Here is a 16,221-nt window from a genome sequence, read left to right on the forward strand (position 1 = left end):
ATGGTAAAGAGTATTAATATGAAAATAACCCCATAAGGCAATGCAAAATTCACAGGAACCCATATAATCAAAGAGCGAGATTGTGGCATAAGTTACAAGGGCTGCTAGAATTTAGACAACCAAAAAATCATGGTGACCAGAGGAGGCAAAGATTGATTAAGGAAATGACTCCAGATGCTAAAATATGGATAAAGTTTTTTAGACTAAGAAGGGAAGGAAAAACATTTCAGTTAAAGGGAATGGCAGAAGCACTGGGAATCTCAGTGGTAGCTTCAGAGGACCATGAAGAGATTAGCTGGAGTGTAGGGTGCACAAAGAGTCAGGAGGATGTATGGCAGGATCTGGGAGAACCTTGAATCTGGTAGAATTAATATTGACTAAATATCATTTTACTCCAGGCACTTAAGTCTGACATCATCTATTTCTGAAATACCCTCAGGGTAATTACCAACCCTATTTTCCAGAGGAGGAAATTGATATTTCAGTCATATTAAGTGGTTTGTCCAAAATCCTGTAGCTACTAGTGTGAATTACCAAAAAATGGCCACAATTTCCTGTCCTAGAAAGCATTCCCCTTTTCAATATGCCTTTGCCTCTTCTCCCAAACAGAAATGTAGACTATTTCTCCAACCCTTGCCTCAGGACTGGACTTGTGATAGAAATGTATCAGGAGCAGCATGGTTGCCAAAGCTAGGACCTAAAACACCTTGCAACATAGGTTTTTGTCAACTGGGAATGCAGCAGCCCTGTGAGCACAAAGCAGCTAGCCTAGACTCCTGGAGGATGAGAGGCCACGTGAAGGAGAACCTCAGTGCCGCAGCCAAGAGCCAGCAGATACTGCCTGAGATGAGTGGGACTTACATCCATCTGGGATTTTCCAGTTGACCCTCCCTCCAGCTAATTGCAGCTGCATGAGTAAGACTGGGTGAGACTGGCAGAGGAACCCAACCAACACCCAGGATCATGAGAAGTCATCATTCTTATTTTCAGGTATTTCTAAACTTGATTCTTTCTATCATATGATGCCACTAATGAAATTGAAAATTTTCCAGTTATTAATTGGGAGCTATTTTAAATATTTGAGCTAGAGAAAGAAATGAAGAGAATAGGCCGGGCGCGGTGGCTCAAGCCTGTAATCCCAGCACTTTGGGAGGCCGAGACGGGCGGATCACGAGGTCAGGAGATCGAGACCAACCTGGCTAACACGGTGAAACCCCGTCTCTACTAAAAAATACAGAAAACTAGCCGGGCGAGGTGGCGGGTGCCTGTAGTCCCAGCTACTTGGGAGGCTGAGGCAGAAGAATGGCATAAACCCGGGAGGCGGAGCTTGCAGTGAGCTGAGATCCGGCCAGTGCACTCCAGCCCGGGTGACGGCGCAAGACTCTGTCTCAAAAAAAAAAAAAAAAAAAGAAATGAAGAGAATACTATTCTAAACAATGAAGTTGGCATTCTAAACTTGCAGAGAAGAAAGCTGAGGTACTTAGTAATTACAACAACTTGGGTTCTAGTTACTGAGTATCATAAAGGTGGTTTGAATTGAGAAGGCAACTTGCCCGCCTACTAATTTCTCTCTCTCTTTCTTAGTAATAAAAACCTCGTTGGGAGGAAGTGGCGCTGTCCATCCGCGCAGCTCTAGTTGGCTCCCCAACATGGAGCCATGGGAGGCCTTGGGAAAAAGAAGTATGAACGAGGCTCAGCCACCAACTACATCATCCAGAACAAAGCCCATAAGAAGCTCCAGCCAAGCCTGGCTGACTTCAGGCGGCTGTGCATTCTGAAGGGCATTTATCCCCATGAACCCAAACACAAGAAGAAGGTTAAAAAGCGTTCTACATCGGCCCGAACTTTTTACCTTATCAAAGACATCAGGTTTCTCCTCTATGAAGCCATCGTCAACAAGTTCCAGGAATACCGGGTGTTAGTCCGGAAGCTCCAGAAGGCCTATGGGAAGAGCAAGTGGAAACACTGTAGAGCATCTAAAGGACAATAAGCCCAACTACAAACTTGACCACATCATCAAGGAATGGTACCCTACGTTCATCGATGCCCTGCAGGACCTGGATAACGCCTTCTCCCTGTGCTTCCTCTTTTCCACCTTCCCACAGACTGGCAACGGCCACGTGCAGACCATTCACCATGGAGTTCATGCACTATATCATGGCTGCTCGTGCCCTGCCACAAGGTCTTTCTGTCCATCAAAGGCATTCACTACCAGGTCAAGGTCCTGGGACAGCACCACTTATGCCTTCTCCCATGACCACCCAATAGACATGGACTACAGGGTCATGGCCACCTTCACCGAGTTCTAGGCCACCCTGCTGGGCTTCGTCAACTTCCACCTCTACCAGTGGCTCAACCTCCACCACACACTAAAGCTCAAGGGTCAGGCCCAAAGAGAGGCAAAGGCCATTGAGGGCACCCATGTGTTGGACTTAGCTCCATGGAGAAATTGGCAGCCCTCAGTGCCAGCCTGGTCTGCATGGTGGTGCCTGCCACAGAGGAGGAGCCCAAGGTGGATGAGTTTCCCGCCGATGGGGAGACGTCAGCGCAGGAGAAGACCACAGGAAGGAGCTGGAGGCACAGGAGAAGCACAAGAAGCTTTCTGAGGGCCTAAAGTTCTTCCTGAACCTAGAGGTGCCCCGAGAGGACCTGGCCTTTGTCATCAGGAGTTTTTTGGGGGAAGTGTCCTGGGACAAGTCTTTGTGCATTGGGGCCACCTATGACGTCACGAACTCTCGCATCACCCACCAGATTGTCGACCGGCCTGGGCAGCAGACCTCTATCATTGGCAGGTGCTACCTGAAGCCCTAGTGGGTGTTTGACTTGGTAAACGCTAGGCTTCTCCTCCCCGTGGCAGAGTACTTCCCTGGGGTGCAGCTGCCCCCACACCTTTCACCTAGTGTGACCAAGAAGGAAGGAGATTCCATCCCACCTGAAAAGCTGAGGCTGCTGGCTTTGCAGCGGGGAGGGGACCCACGAATCCTGAATGCGTCGGAAGAGAAGGAGGAAGAGGAAGACGACAACAAAGGTGATGGTGATAAAAGGGGAGAAAATGAAGAGGAGGAGGAGGAGGAAGATGCAGAGGCTGGTTCAAAAAAGGAGGAAGAGGCCCAGCTGGCAGCCCTGGAGGAGCAGAGAATTAAGGGGAAGACAGGCACCTTGAAGTTGGAAGATGAGCAGCGGCTAGCCCAGGAAGAGGAGAGGGAAGCCAAATGCCTGGCCATTATGATGATGAATAAGCGGGAGAAGTACCTGTACCAGAAGATCATGTTTGGCAAGAGGTGAAAAACCAAGAAGCCAACAAGCTGGTGGAGAAGCGGAAAGCCCATGATGAGGTGGTGAGGTCTGAGAAGAAGGCCAAGAAGCCAAGGCTGGAGTGAGTGCCGGTGGCCCCTCACAGGACAAAGGCCAGCTCCTAGCAGCTGGACGTGGCAGAGGCAGGCCAGAGGACCTAAGTGTGATGGACACAGTCGCTCTTCTCCTCCTCCTCTCTCTAGTCAGTGATACACTCACTGTAAAAAGAGGACCCCTCATGCTCTCTGGCTGGGCTGGTAGACAGCCCTGGCCTCCCTTGGGTGGAGCTGCCCTGCTGGTGCCTAGGCAGAGAAGAGGCCTCTGTGCCCAGACTGATTCTGTGCTCCCAGGAGCCAGTGACAGGAGGGGCAGGGACCCATCCAACCCCTTACCTGCTGCCTCCATTCACCCTGGCTTTCCACAGCCCCCTCCCACACAGTTGGACCTATGCTTCTTAGGGTGCTGTGACAGAGTGAGGGTGGAGGGAGCATTTGTTATTAAATGACTGGACTTTGGTGGCAAAAAAAAAGAAAAAAAATGCAACATTTTCTGATGACATGGGCCATCAGGAATAAAAGCTACATTTCCAGACCTCCTTTATAGATAGTAATAGCCATAAGACTAAGTTCTGGCAATTAAATTATAGCAACAGTGTTAGGAGCAGTTTTGCATCTCTTTTCCTTGTACTTTCATAGCACTTCTGGCCTGGAATACAGATATAAAGGCACATCCTCTGCCTCCATCCTGGATCAGGAAGATAAGGACCACACATTAGATATGGTAGTGTTGAAAGATGCCTGCATCCCTGATGACGCCATGGTGTCACCATGCCAATCCTTCTACCTTTGCATTATTTTCATGAAAAAGTGAACTATAATATTATCTTGATGAAGCTACCATAATTTTGGAGTTTTTGTCACATTCAACTCAGCTAATAAATTGATAATTGGTGCAGGAAAATTCTGGGAAGGAAGCATCAGAGGATTTGGTTCTCCCCAGGTACAAGAGACAAAGATGATATCCAAAAATGAAATAGGTTTTTAGCCTCAATAATTCAAGACACTATAGTATTTTCCCTTTTCTGTATTCAGTTCCCACTCCTCCCCCTAGCCAACCAACACATCAGGGAGTCTTTGAATCATGGGAATTTATGCAGTCTTCTCATTCTGTAGTTTGAAGCCCATGAGCACCAAGTCACACTAGTTGCCCATTCCAAAATGCAGCCAGGTAGGAAGATGTTCATAGTATGAGTAGGATGGCCATAAAAAAAAGACTGACCAAGATCAACACTCCAATCCTCCTCTTACTTGGAATAAAGCTGCTCTTATCCCAGAAACACTATAAACCTGTACAACTGAAACCTGTACAATGAAAAAATATCATTTGAAAGACAGAAAGAAATGGTGCTCAAGATGCCTGGTATACATCAGTCAGCAAACAAAAGACACAAAAAACTTCTGCCTTCATGGAACTTAGATTCTGCCAGGGAGAGGCCAAGAATAGAAGAATAAATATAATCAGTAAAGTAAATGATACACGGTATATTAGACAATGATACATTCACTGTAAAAAGAGGAAAAGAGCAACTTGGGAAAAGCAGAAGTGTCCTCAGCAGGTGTTGGGAGGGAGCAATGTTCTTTTCTCAGGATATATATTTCATTAGAAGGTAGGCCAGCTGGAGTATATAAAACTTTCAGGAAAAGAGGTTTGTAAACATCCACAAAAGAGATGAACTTACAGCCGATAATTTTTCAGGAATAATAATGTGTTCAATCCCTTTGGGTCAGTGAGATAGCCTGAGCGGTTTAATCAAATATGGGTGAGATCCACATATAATGGTTCCCAGTTTAGAAAACTAAGGAGCCCAGTAGAATTAACATTATCAACAGTACTGTTTAATAATTAAAGTCACATAATAACTATAATCAGTTGAACATAGCTCACGTTTATTGAGCTTTAACTACACACCAAGCACTGTGCAAACTGATTAAGAGAGATGATCTCTCAGAGGAGGTGGTACTTGAGGTAGAGGGAATCCTATTGAAATACTTCTCTTTTTTCTCTTTTTTTTTCTTTTTTTTTTTGTTTTTTTTTTTTGGTTTTTTTTTTTTTTTGTTTTAGATGGAATCTCGCTCTGTCACCCAGGCTGGAGTGCAGTGGCATGATCGCAGCTCACTGCAAGCTCCACCTCTTGGGTTCACACCATTCTCCTGCCTCAGCCTCCCGAGTAGTTGGGACTACAGGTGCCTGCCACCATACTCGGCTAATTTTTTGTATTTTTAGTAGAGATGTGGTTTCACCGTGTTAGCCAGGATGGTCTCGATCTCCTGACCTCATGATCTGCCCGCCTTTGCCTCCCAAAGTGCTGGGATTACAGGCGTGAGCCACCGCACCCAGCCTTGAAATGCTTTTTAAAGAAAATAATCAGAAACATGTTCCTAATTGCCACGAAGAAGGTATGACTTGCTCTGTGTGGGAGTGTGTGTGTGTGTGTGGGGTGTGTGTGTGTGTGTGTGTGTGTGTACATGTATAGCCTTGTAAATACTGGGGTACTCTACATGCCCTGAGCACCTGAAAAATTTAGTAAATATTTAGACATCAACTGGTAAAAATAACATTAACTAAAACTTTTTGAATATGCTATTGAAATAGGGGATGGGTTATGGTATAAATTTATTGGCTGCTATTTAAATGAAAAGAATTACAATGCATTTAATGTTCATTCTAATCAACTGATGTTAGAAGATTGAATTTTAGACTGTAAATGTGGTGTGCACATTTGTCTCTAAGTGAGACTTTGCGTCCCAGCTGTTGAAACATTTGTGGGACGGTGAAAGTTTTGTGGACTAATAGATTCCTGCAGTGGGGCACAAGCTTAAGGCAGCAAAAGATGTTTTCACTGAAAAGACAAGTCATCTCACCCTTCATAGAGACACAGTCATTCTGGGTACACTTAGGCAAAACTTATTCTCTCAAGAAGAGTCTGTGGCAGTAGGGAATATATACCACATAAGAAAAAGCAGTTTATCCTTCTGAAACGCAGAGGGTAACTTAGGAAAGTAAAATTTTGTACAGCTCTCAAGATACTACCTGATGCTGTCAGCTAGTATCTTGAGAGTTGTGTAAGAGTTGATGTTTAAAACATCAATTGTTTATGAGAAATTGTTTAATTATCATGAAATGTTATTTTTACGTATGGCAGGAGTAGGCAAGAACAAACAAATGAGATCATTAATAAAATGTAAAATGCTTATTTATTTAGATATTATGCTGAGTTAACCCCACCTTAAATCTTTATAGCATAAATGTAAACCCAAAATTTTAAGTAACTTATAAAAAATTTAAAAAGTGAGTAACTTTCAGAATTAGGATATGATCCCAGGATATCTGACCCTGAAAGCAGTATGTTTAATCAGTATCCTTGCCAACACACACACACACACACACACACACAGAGAAAGAAAGGTGGGGGGAGAGAGAGCGAGGGAGGGGGGCGGAGAGAGAGAGAGAGAAAGCCTTTATGGAACTGACCAGGTTACTCTGTTTCTTTTGAGCTTATAAGACTCTTGCAGTGAATAACTTTTGGACTGTTCTTTGGATGGACAGCCTCTGCTCTTCCTTTTAATAACAGCACCCAGACTTTTCTCTTAGAAACAACCTTCTCACAAATGTTAGCCCATGAACTTCAGACTGACTTCTACCCCAGTTTTAGGAATAGGATGGTTTTAGCCTTAGACAGAATATTTCATTCCCCTGGCCACAGGGATTGATTCATTGTTGTGCATGCAAATCAGTCTAAGCCAGACCCACTGAGACATTTTCTTGAGCTACTAGGAGAAAGACAGGTTCTCTTTCCACCAGGACATGAAATTGGAGGGGATTAATTCAGCCATCATGTCACCAAATGGAGCCTGAGAATGAAGCCAGACTTAGAAGAACAGAGAAAATTTGGAGTCACTGAATTCAGGCATGTCCAAAGTCAACTCCATCCCTACCCCATACATTTATGTGAACTCATAAAACACATTTTATGGAAGTCAATTGGACTATGTTTTCTATTGTCCCCAATAGCAAGAGTCCCAAGGGATACAATGCTCCTTTACAGGGAAGAAAGGGGCAGCCTGCTTATATAAGCAGAGCAGGGTGTGGAGCCTTAAAGACAGACTTGTGGCAGAAAATGCAATTTCAGGGGCTGACAAAAACATTGTACTAAGTAATTCCTGAACCTTAGGCTCTCCACTGTATGCTGAGACCAGGCCTCAGCCCTGTCCCCGTCATCTCCAGTTTTAGGTTCCTGGAGTTTCAGAAAACAGAGCAGAGAACTCAGATATCCTTAGTGAGAAGATAAAGGACATCACCAAGAGGCAAGAGCTTTGTTTGGTGGCCCAAGACTTTTAATCTTTTCCTACTTCTCTCACTATCTCTGTCACTCTTTCTGTCTGTCTCTCCCTCTACACACACACACACACACACACACACACACACACACACACACAACCATGCAACCCCTAGCCCCAGAGTCCATGATAAAGGAACTTTGTGAGGAGATGCCACGCCTTTCCTGTTTCTTTTATCTCCAAATTGTACGTAGAAAAATATCCCAGCATGTGTTGGCTGTAACATAATCCAGGCTAAATGCGGAAATTGCAAAGCTGAGGCTGAAATAGACACCACATCCTTAGCTCAATATCATTGAATCTCCTTAAAACAAAATAAAAAGGAAAGGACAAAGACAAATCATACCAGGGAGAATGATTGCCTAAGTAAACTCTTGAGTTTGGTTGGTCTGTCTTTTGTCATTTTAGGCCCAGACTGCCTGCACTGTCAATGTACTTTTGTTAGAAATTATCATTGGCTACGTAAACAGAGCATATCTTTTCACAGCAGCAATAACACACACACACACATACACACACACACACACTCTCCCCGACATTAATACTTTCTGGTTTTTCTATTGCTCTGTCCAAGACAGAGACAAAAGATTTTTGAGGAGTGGTGACTTAAAGGAGAAATGTTGCATTTCCTAAAATGAGGGCATCATACTGCTTTTTCTGTCCCACTATTAGCATCTGAGTCTTCAAACAAAAACCCAGGCAAACAAAAGCCAAGGGAACCAGGGCAACCGTCTCCCAAGGGTTAAAACTAGATCAAAATCAAATGGCACGCTTCACCATGTCTTCTGCATGACTGATACTGCAATCGATCTGCAGCGGTTCATTTTCTCTCTGGAATCTCTGCCTACTGAGAACAAATACAAACACATGTGGAACCAATAGGAAGCAGACTAAGGGCTTTAAGAGTTCTGCGCCAACCTGTGTCAGAGAGCTCTCACTTAGCAGATGGGGCAATTAATAAAAGAGTCAAACGGTACGACTGTGTCAAGGTGCCTTAAGTGCTAACAATCCCCTTTTGTCTTCCTACTGTAGAGTACAGATGGATTCCAATTCAGAATAAGAACTGTATTGTGCCCTAGTTTACTCTTGTACAGTGTCCCTGTATTAACAGAGGCCAGGTGTCCTGTGTCTCCCATTTTAAAGACAAACGTGATACTGATTTTTCCCCCTGCCAGCATTTTAAGTGCTGACATGACCACTAATCTGGGGAAAATTAAAATTTATAAGTAAATTAGCCTTTCAAAAATATCTCAAAAGGAAAGATTTGCCATCAAAGTATTGCCAGTTTGTGTACACGCCTTGCTGCTCATTGATTCTAATCACAAATATATGATTCTTGCCCTTCAGCCGACAGCTCGGGTTTATTAAAGTCACTCAAGACTGAGCGTCCCGCAGGTGCTACTTTATTTTTTTAAGATCTAGAAAATGAAGGGTCAGGGTCAGAAGTGGTTGCAGCAGGTCACGTGGTCCTTTTTTTTTTTTTTTTTTTTTTTTTTTTTTTTTTTTTTGCCAATATGAGCCTTAGTGTTCTGGTGAATTTTCAGTTCAGTGAATTGCATTCTGCCTCAGCCTCTCACCTCTGTCTTCATTGGCTCCCTAAGCTGCTGCGGTCACCGACAGCAACCAGTGATCTTCCTCTCTGAACCAGACCCAGAATAGTGGAAATGTGTCTGCCACTCCCAAGCCAGCTGTGTGAAACTGAGAATGTGCTTCACTGCCCAAACTGAATGCCAACCCCGAGAGACCTGGCGTGCTGTAGTTTAAATGGAGAATCCCTCATAATTCTTTTCCCATAGACATCAAAATACCATGAGGAAAAGAGCACATTAGATGTTCCATTGTGTCCTCTTTCTCTCTCCACCTTTGTGATATATGAGATAGACTCCAGGAGGCCATGGGCCGTGCAGGGGCCTTCACTTGGAATTTCCCCTTCACTCATCGTTCAGTGAAATCTGCGTCTGGAACAGGCAGATAAAAAGAAAGCTCATCTACTCACTTAGATAATTCATCAGAGGCTGTAGAAAGCTCACGTAGTTGTTTGTTGTTGTTACTGCTGTTGTAATGTTAGGGGTGGTTTTCCCATGTGGGCTGAGGGTCAAGCAATGATTTGTTTTGCTAAAATAAAACTCAGAAATTTAATTAAATTCAACAAACATTTCTTGGGCTCTAACTCTAGCTGGTTCCAAACTTCAGTTTCAAGACCTATTCAGAGTAAGTTAAGCTTTTAAGCTGAAGGGAAACTTCTAGATTATTTTGTCAAATGTCCTAATTTAGAAGTAAATTCCAGAGAAGCCAAGCAATTTGAGAAAAGTCATAAATCTAGACGCAGAGCCAAGGCTGAGCCAAGCACACTCTCTTGACTGGACCCAAATGACTCCAACACTCTTTCTTCCACACACCCCCATGTATTAGGTTGATGCAAAAATAATTGCGGTTTCAGGCCTTGAATTTTAAATCATTATAACTAGGTTCAAATACAACTTTGAAGTGAAATAGGAACAATTACAATCACACATTTTTGCCAACAAGAAATAGGTTAGTTCCTGCAGCGTAAAAATCCATGCTTTGGGATTGGATGAACTCTTAGAAAGCATTTTCTGCATCCTGCTGGTTGTAGAAATGTTTTCCCCGCAAAAAGTTGTCGAGATGCTTGAAGAAGTGGTAGGTGGTTGGGGAGAGGTCAGGTGAATTTGACGATTGACGCAAAACTTCGTAGCCCAGTTTGTTCCACTTTGGAAGCATTGGTTGTATGACGTGTGGTTGGGCATTGTCATGGAGAAGAATTGGGCCTTTTCTGTTGATCAATGCCAGGTGCAGGCATTGCAGTTTTCGGTGCATCTCATCAATTTGCTGAACATACTTCTCAGACGTAATGGTTTTGCTAGGATTCAGAAAGCTGTAGTGGATGAGACCAACAGCAGACCACCAAACAGTGACCATAACCTTTTTTTTTTTTTTTTTTTTTAAGTGCAAGTTTAGCTGTGGCAAGTGCTTTGAAGCTTCTTCTCGGTTCAACCGCTGAACTGGTCATCACTAGTTGTTTTATAAAATCCACTTTTTGTCGCATAGCACAATCCAATCAAGAAATGGTTCATTGTTTTTGCATAGAATAGGAGAAGATGACACTGCAAAACGATGAATTTTTTTAATCTTCACTCAGCTCACAAGGCACCCACTTACCAAGCTTTTTCACCTTTCCAATTTGCTTCAAATGCTGAATGACTGTAGAATGGCTGACGTTGAGTTCTTCAGCAACTTCTCATGTAGTTGTAAGATCAGCTTTGATGATTGCTCTCAAATGGTCGTTGTCAACTTCGGATGGCCAGCCACCATGCTCCTCATCTTCAAGGCTCTCGTCTCCTTTGCAAAATTTTTTTTTTTGTTTTGTTAGTTCGTTTTTGTTTTTGAGACAAGAGTCTTGCTCTGTCACCCAGGTCTGAGTGCAGTGGCCTGATCTTGGCTCACTGCAACCTCCACCTCCTGGGTTCAAACGATTCTCTTGCCTCAGCCTCCCAAGAAGCTGGGATTGCAGGTGTGTAAAATCATCCCCAGCTAATTTTTGCATTTTTATTAAAGAGGGGTTTTTGCCATGTTGGCCAGGCTGGTCTCGAACTCCTGGCCCCAAGTGATCCGCCTGCCTCAGCCTCCCAAAGTGCTGGGATTACAGGTGTGAGACACCATGCCCGACTTCCTTTGCAAAACTTCTTGAACCACCACTGCATTGTACATTCGTTAGCAGCTCCTGGGCTAAATGCATTGTTGATGTTGTGAGTTGTCTTCACTGATTTACTACCCATTTTGAACTCAAATAAGAAAATTGCTCAAATTTGCTATCTAACATCATTACTATAGTCTAAAATAAACACAAAATAAACAGCAAGTAATAAGTCATTAGCAAGAAAAATATAGCAAAAAAAATGCCCATTAAAATGATATATAACATAACCACGTTTATTTAAGAATGTATTCCAATGTCAAATGGAAAATTCCAACAGTGCAAAAAACGCATTACTGCAGTCAATATTACTAGATGGCATTTTACTTTTTGTAACACACAAAGTCCCATCCTGAGGCCCTGTCCCTGAGTTTTGGGGAGTGGGAAGGAAGAGACTACTCTGATAATTCTTCCTTCAAGGAAAGGTTGAGAACAACCCATCCATAGTATTTTGGAAGGAACAGCATTCATTTTTTCCCTGAGGTCTTTTCTCTTTGTGAGGAGAAAGCAGGGATCAGAAACATTGCCCATTTTCAAACTAGAGATCACATCTCTTATGGAAGATACTGTGACAAAATAGCGTTTCCATATAAAAAGTCATATCATTGTTTGGCTGGCCTCACAATAATAGTCTCCTTATAAATGATTCACTATTTAATTCCTGCCCTACTCAATGGCTCCCCATGATTTTCAGAAGAATATTTCAACATCCTAGCTTAGCACTGTCTTTATACATGAAGTAAGTCCTGCTTTCCACCTTTGCCGCCTCTGCTTGGCTGAAAGTGTTGTCCATCAAAATCTGTTCTCCTTCTTCTATAATAACAGAGTTGAGGCTAGATGCGTAAATTAGAGACTGCATTTTCTAATATCCTCTATATCTAGAACTAAGTTATCCCGATGTGAGCCAAAATGGTGAGCTTTAGAGCAATGGACATTTTCTCCTCCATGCTCTTTTCCTTTTCCCATAAGTGGGAACATAATGGGAGAACTTCAATCAATCAAATGAGGTAACACTCAAGGAAGAAGTAGATCAATGAGGAAAAAGGAGCCTGGGTTCTTGAATAACCTCGTGGGGCAGAGTTGCCTGTGAGCCTAAACCATCTGGACTGTTGCATCAGACAGAAATGGCATTCTCTTATGAAACCTGTTTAATGCTTAGGTCTCGTTGATACAATAGCTTAGGCTTTGCCCCAAATCACACATACCCTTTTGTCATAGGTGGGGTTCCCTAACAATCAGCCTCTGAGACTTTGATACATATGCATGCAGGTGGTTTAGTAGAGAGTGCCCTCCTTAGTATCATGGATAAGGACAGTAGGATTTGGCGGAGGGAGAATTTAAACCACATGAAGTGGTAATGGAGGCCACAGATGATCCTAGAGGAAGTTTTGGATTTGAAATGGCCCTTCAGATTTGTTGAGGCAAATAGGCCAGACAGCCATACCTCCACAGTAACCAGTCATTATATACAGGTGGCCTTGGGGAGGAGAGGAAATATGAGTGAGGACACTGTCTTTGGCTAAGACAAATACCTAACTAGGGGCTCAATTGAGAGCCTAGAACCATCAATATACCCAGTAGTTGGGGATGAGTTCCTCAGCCCAAAAGGGGATCTGGGTGACACACCACAGCACCACAGCCACTTCAGTTTACACCTTGAACTCCTCAGATCCACTTGGTTCATATAATAATACATTCTTCAAACAGCAAATTGTGGATTGTGGTTGGTCTGTTTCCTCAGAGAAACCTACAAACTTCAGCCCCCACACGGCTGCTGGTGTTAATGGTTGAAACGGATTCACATCATTCCCTCCTCTATTACCTTTTCTAAATTCCTGTCTCTCTCCGCAAACACCTCTGTTGATCTACATCGCTTACATAGTGGGATGACTCACAACTTCCATCCTAAAAGATCCGAGCCCTGGTCTCCAGGCTGTTCTTAGGCTTTTGCTGCAGTACTTGTCTCTTGGCAGGGGAGTACCAAGAAATGCTCCATGGATTACATGGGTGCAAAACATACAGTTCTCTTCACCCCTAAAGTAACAGCAGCCCCACCTCCACCTGATGATCAGGGTCAAGTATCCATGGCAGAATGGTGACTCCTTTTTTGCCTACTGGTTTTTGGGCATAAGCAGGCCTAAGTGACCAGATGGCAATTCTTGCCTAATAATGGAACTTTTGTTATATCCTCCTGTGAAAGTGCTGGTTCTTGAAAACCAGGAATTGTAAACACACTGATCACAGAGTTTTGCAGGGAGAAAATGCAAATTTCCCAAGCGGGTCACTGAGACTTACAATAAGAGAATTCCCTTCTGCTTCTACTCTTCTGTTCCTGGACCAATGTACTCTTTCTATTGTGAACAAAACATTAAATCATCATTGATGTAGAGTAGATACCACATTGTATAGGATGGGGCCACCTTCTCACTAGGTATCATCCCCATATCAGTGCCCACTTCAACGAAGCCAATCCGTAAGTCCATCAGGTTGGCAACTTCTTCTGGGTGTGGCGGCAGGATCAATGAATTCCATAGCCATAAGCCCACTACAACGCTTCCTTTGCCAAAAAAAAAAAAAAAAAAAAAGGGCCATGGTAGTGTATGGGATTCTTTGTTGGTGCACCATATACCCTAATGATGACAAAGACCTTACCTAAGTCAAACTCATACACAAATATACAAAAATATGTGATGATTCCAATCAAGATGAATGGTTGTTTCTCCCAGGGTGGAAGGATTCTAATGTAATCAACTTGCCACCACTCAGTAACTGATCTACATAAGGGAAGGTAATATGTCAGCAGCTACGCATTGATTGGGGTTGTGGACACATTAGAGATTAGCCAACAAAAGTAGCTAGGTCAGCCTTGGTAAAAGTCCATGATATTGGATCCATGAAAAGCCTCTTCCTTGCCATCATAACTACTCCATTATGCCCGCACTGGGTGGCTGAAGAGAGAGCTGGCTAATGTCAACTGCTGAAGTCATTCTGTCTATTTAGTTATTTATTGCTTCTTCCTTGACGGATGCTTTATGGAGGCTTTCACATGTGAAATAAGGATATTTACTCATTTTAGTCACTTCCATAAGTCTTTACACATGCCTCTTCTCCAGATCATTTTGTACCACATCTTCTAATATTTCTTCTTCTTGGCCCCTGATCAACCAATGAAGCCATTCACCACTACCCATGAGTTTTTCTCTATTTTTATATTGGACCACTTTTATTTTCATATAAAATGCTTGTCTAGGTGTGCCATTAGAATCTCCACTCATTGACAGAGTCTCCTCTTACTACTGCCCCCATAAAGGATATCCCTGAATGGGACTATAATGCAGCTATGATCCATTTTTGACTTGCACCCACGTGTTGAACTGATTCATACATTAACCAAAATTGATCTTTTCCTCTGCTTTCAGCTTCTGTTGGAGATCTGGCATCTCTTTCAGGATTTCAGGTTCAGAAACTATCTGAGGTCTAGAGACTGGGCAAGGGGATTGGCTGCTGTGTTCAGCCTTTTGATCATCCATCCTTGATTTCTTTTGATTGTGTAAACTGAGTACGTTCTTATTGACCCTCACCCCATCTATTTTGCCCCCAGGGCCACTGTATCCTATTAACCATCTCTCAGTTCCACTTTTGTCTCCATTATGCCAGCACTGTGTTGGAAATAAGAGCTCGGAGTCACAGGGAAAACGAGCACTCAAACAAAAGATTTCTCATGTCAACTGCTAAAGTCCTTCTGCCTATTTAGTTATTTGTTGCTTCTTCCTTGATGTATGCTTTATGGAGGCTTTCACATGTGAAATAAATATATTTACTGTTCTTGTAAAATGTTACTTCGATTCTATTAACTTAGCTCCCAACCAAGCTAACACTTCAACCTTGCCCCTCATTATAAAAAATATCCTTGCCTCTGATAGCCAAGGATCACCACCTGACCTCTATTTCTTGGAATTCTATCACTCTCATTGTTATCAGTCTACTCAGTTTTCTAACAGCATCCCCTGCCATCAGTCACTGCTGAGTTTTTCTGTGATGCTGGAGCCTGTCTCACCAACATATTCCTGATCACTGAAGTAAAAGGGGTATCCACCAGGTCATCCTGATGAAGATATGTAGCCAGCAGGTTTCCCAGCCTTACAGAGTATTTCCATTTGAGCATGCCTGCCTCTCTGAACCTTATGATCCCTTCTTGCACCATCTGCCAGGGCACAACAACAGTCAAAAGTGTGGGAACCAAGAATCTCAGAAGAAGTTGAACTGTGGTCCAGTTGCATCAGAGGCTTCAGAAGACCTTCCTGACATCTCTTGAAATGGGATGAATATTCAGAATTTTCTGCCTTAAATTAAGGGGAAGAGATCTTTGTACCTTTATATTTTGGATGCATACTGTCCCAGGGGAACGAGTGTAAACTTCGACAAGGAAGTTCCCTTTGGTTGAGGGCAATTTCCAAAAGAAGGTAAGCTGAGATTTCACAGCCATCATCACTCCCAGCAGCTGGAAGGCTGCATGTTACAATCTCCAAGTGGTGGAGTGGGTCATACACTAGAGCATCCATCTCACCAGTATTCACTACACTTCACACAAAGATGATCCTCAACAGCAAATGCCAAAATCATCCCCTTCTGTCTTGGCACCTACAGCTTTTCCATCTCAGCTCTTCTCCATATAGCTAACTCCTACTTACTCTTCAAAATAGCTCAAATATTGCTTTTCTGTCTTCCCTGACCCCCCTTAGTCTACTCTGCTTTACTGTCTCTCCTGTTTTGCTCCCAGAGTAACTTTTATCATCATTTTATCACATTATATTG

General features: G+C 43.1%; 1 pseudogene; it reads left to right on the forward strand.

The window, feature by feature from the left end:
- Window positions 1–1,657: 1,657 nt before the first annotated feature.
- On the forward strand, window positions 1,658–3,380 carry LOC105489176 (pescadillo homolog pseudogene; annotated as a pseudogene).
- The last annotated feature ends 12,841 nt before the right edge of the window (window positions 3,381–16,221 follow it).

Source organism: Macaca nemestrina, chromosome 14 (assembly GCF_043159975.1).
Source record: "Macaca nemestrina isolate mMacNem1 chromosome 14, mMacNem.hap1, whole genome shotgun sequence".
Lineage (NCBI taxonomy): Eukaryota > Metazoa > Chordata > Mammalia > Primates > Cercopithecidae > Macaca > Macaca nemestrina.